Source organism: Bufo gargarizans, chromosome 3, assembly GCF_014858855.1.
Source record: "Bufo gargarizans isolate SCDJY-AF-19 chromosome 3, ASM1485885v1, whole genome shotgun sequence".
Taxonomy (NCBI): Eukaryota; Metazoa; Chordata; class Amphibia; order Anura; family Bufonidae; genus Bufo; species Bufo gargarizans.
Genome location: NC_058082.1, coordinates 528,801,787 through 528,805,919, shown reverse-complemented (window position 1 = coordinate 528,805,919; position 4,133 = coordinate 528,801,787).

Here is a 4,133-nt window from a genome sequence, read left to right as displayed (position 1 = left end):
CTTTTTACTTTTTTGCTTAAGGTCCATATATGGACCATGTCCCGGGTTTCTTCTACTCTCCTCCTCAAGGTCCATCAATGTCTGAAAGTCTGCATAGTCGGATACATCGAGACCCAGACTGTCACATGTTTGTTTGATTGTTTGAAGAACTTCCGCCACTTCAGTCGCCTGACAAATAGATGTAAGTCCTTGGTCCAACTGAAGAGGCAGAAGTTCGTAGTCGGAACAAATGGCAAACCCTTTTTCAAAACCTCAGTTTCAGCATCAAATAAATCACGAGAAGTGAGATTAATGATTTGCAGGCCGTCCACTATGCTTTGTCTGTTAGTACCCGCCCCCGTAAGTTGTAAGGGACCTGTGCCTTCTCTAAAAAAGAGGGTCCAGATTGAGAAAGAGATGGCAAACCAGAAGAGGGAGATAGATGTAGAGACGGAGGCACTGCTGGGTATTGAGACCCTCGTGGTGCCCCTCGTCTCCCACCCCCTCCACGTGGCCATCTCTTTCCACGTCTCTTATTACCAGAGAATCTTCCTCTACCGTAATTCTGGTATTGAGGTTCGGTGTCGGATGACTCAATATCAGAGGAAGAGATATTGGAGACTATGGGGGGATTAATGGGAGTGGGTTGTTTGTATGCCCTATTTTCCCTAAATTCTGTGAGGTCACGTACAAATTGCCTATGTTTCCTGTCCTTCAATAGATGCTGGAATCTCTCTACTAGGGTCTGAAGAGATGATTCGCGTCTATCGAAGTCAGGATCCCCTTTTAATTTGAGGGCAATCTCAATTTGTTCCTCTAGTTTAACGGAGGTACGCTCAAAGTAATAACTTCTCTTCCTCTAAGAGGATATTCATCAAGTTAAGCGAACTCCGAGTGAGTTCTTCCTCCCATTTAACTAACAGTTCCGCTGATGTAATACGGTCGGCTGGTTTGACTTGGTGGCGGAGGCCTCGAGGAACTATTTTAAGTTTCAGGTAGCTCTCAATAGATTTAATTTCCCACCAGGATTTGATGTTATCTTTGTATTTATTATAAAGTTCGTGAAATACCTGTTTGGATGATGTAGATGCAGCCAGGCCCGGGACGTCCCTATCCGAGAAAATTTCTTTTGCCTCACTGATAAGTGCCTCAGTGAAGAATGTACCAGTCAGGAAGTTAGCCATCACAGTATTAAATCATATATTTCCAGCAAAATCAGTCGGACGATTTCAGTAGGTTTATTACTGACATTAATGTGAACAATGTGGGCCTTCATTTTACGTCAGAGATTGACTCAAAATCAATTGCCTTCCTGGATGTGCGTGTCACAATTGAAGGTGACAGGTTAACTGCAAATATGTTTAGAAAGACGACCGCTACCAATTCCCTCTTGCACTGGGATAGTCACCACCCGGTTCCCCTCAAAAGAGGGATACCGAGGGGACGATATCTCCGTGCACGGAGGAATTGCTCGGACAATCAAGCCTTCTTTAATGAAGCAAGGAAATTGCAATCCAGGTTCAAAGAGAGAGGTTATCCACAGAAACCCTTGAACCTAGCATTCAAACATGCAGTATCACAGGATCGCACTAAACTATTGGTCCCTAAACCGAGAGACGCAGATACAGCACAACCACCCCGTATCGTTTCCACCTACGACTCTGCTAATCAAGAGGTGATGAGGGTACTCGATAGATACTGGCCCATTCTACGGATGGGCCAGGATCTATCGGATATCCTAACTGAAAAACCAAGTGTCTGTTACAGACAAGGCAAAAGCCTTAAAGACAGTCTGGTACATAGCCATTACGCTCCCCCCATTAGGGAGGGCACTTGGTTGGACCGTAAACCCCTCGGGATGTTTAGATGCGGTACCTGTAAAGCCTGCCAATATATATCTACGGCAAAAGTCATAACATGTAGTGCCACTGGACAGACAATTGATATCAGGAACTTCTGCAGCTGTCGCAGTAAAGGGGCTATTTATATCTGCCAATGCCCCTGCCCTAAAGATTATATAGGGAAGACGATAAGGGAGCTACGCAGGAGAGTCTGCGAACATGTTAATGATGTCATCAACAAAAAAGTCACTCCAGTAGCCTCCCATATTAATGACGTACATGGAGGGGACCCTCTCTGTTTAAAATTCTCCGTTCTGGAGCTTATACCACCTTCACCTAGAGGTGGGAACTGGGACAAAAAAATCCTGCAGAAGGAGTGTGTGTGGATACACAGATTTCGATCTCAGGCACCTACTGGTATTAACGAAAGGCTGACATTTACCTGTTTTTTATGAAGTATGACCGTGTCTGTGATATCCCTATTTCCGTCTTTAAGAGCCAAGCATCATGTGATGTAAAAAATGTACTGAAGATTAGACCACATGCGGAAAGCATGAAAAATATATATCAGATTGGACATTAGTGACGCAATATCGGATCACTGTCCATAGGTAACCATGCACTCTGGTTACCCTTTTAAAGATGTACACATCAAAATTAATCGTGCTATACGCCGGAATGTGTATTTTTAAGCCTCTGCATCACGAACTCTATAATCATATTTATATATACCTCGCTACAGTTAATGTGGGGCATTGTATGATTTCGGTGCCCAATGTATGCACCTACCCTGATACATGCTGGTAATACCTATATACTGTGGGATCATACACTATGGCCATGATCATATGTAAATTATGGCCATGACTATGTGAATAACAGCATCCCATGCCTGCCAAATTCTATCATAACCCTGTCAAACTATAGATTTATATATTTGAACAGGATTTGGGGTTGGTCTGGCTACAGCTATAAGGGAGTAAATTAGCATACGGAACGCACCGCATCCTGCATGAACGCATATACAGGAACTGTAGGGAGGGAGGTCGCAAGACCGGAAGACCGGAAGTCGCTCTTTGGAACGCATGTGCGTTCCAACACTCAGAAAGGCGGCGCTGGTTGAGATTGCACAACCCAGCCCATAGGAGTGAGCATTTCCGGCAGTTGGAGCGCATATGCGTTCCGGGAGCAGGAAATGGAGCTGGGCTTGTATTTAATTAACCATCAGTGACGTGATGCGGCGGCTCTTTTAAATACAGCCGGCGCATCAGTTACCAAATCGCCTACCAGGGGGACATAGATTCTAGAGGAGACTCCACCATGTAAGTATGGCATCCCTGCAGTCAGAGGACTCTTGAATTCCATGCGCTTAGTGAGCACCAGCATCAATGCTTACAACTAATGATGCACCTTATTTTTAGTGTATGCTCTGTCAAGCTACCATGGCAGGGGACTAACAAACTATGGTCAACTATATCTACTAAACCGTGAGTTTACACTTACCAGTGATTTCATTTATATATAGATGCTTATACATTGAAATTGACTGTGGTGTATAATTGTTTCCTGCCCTATACAGGATGTGGATGTAGATGTGGATAACATTATCTATACTGGATGGAGTCCTAAACAGGCATAAGTATCACTGATATGAATATATCCTCCTGTCTTAACCCCTGGTAGAGCGTCTATTTCACTTGTGCGTTCAGGCTTTTTAGCCGGCACATATCTTTGAGCACCCCCTTTATGTGACCCAGCCCTATATTGGCACTTCTTTAGTCACATACAAAGGCTTGCATATTTAATATATAATTACACCTCCTGATGATCCCACAATTTACACGTGGGTGAAACGCGTCGAGGCAAGTGAGGTGTTTGACTATAATGTCAACCCCTTAGGTGTATGATTATAATATCAACACTAAGTGTATGTTCGTGTATTTCTGTGTTTGTCTGTACCACTGTTTGTGTCTCTATTTTTTCAATTCCCATCCAGCCTATTCATATAGTTGATAAATTTAATATCCTAATCTTTTACCTGGGATAACAGTCCACGTACTCTGTTGCACCCCTTTAGGGAGCAGGAAGGGCTAGCAGTACAGGTACCGCGGACAGGGGGCCTCCACCATCAGGAGCCCTCCCTGGGCGAAGGGCTCTAGGATAGGGGTAGATTTAGGGACAGCATTTTCCCCATACCCCAGTGTAAAATCTTTTCTGGATGTGGTTTTCTGGTCACTTAATTTAATAAAAAAAAATGTTTTGTTTGTAGATCTAATAGCCTTGATCAAGTGGATCCTTTAGGGATCGTTTTAA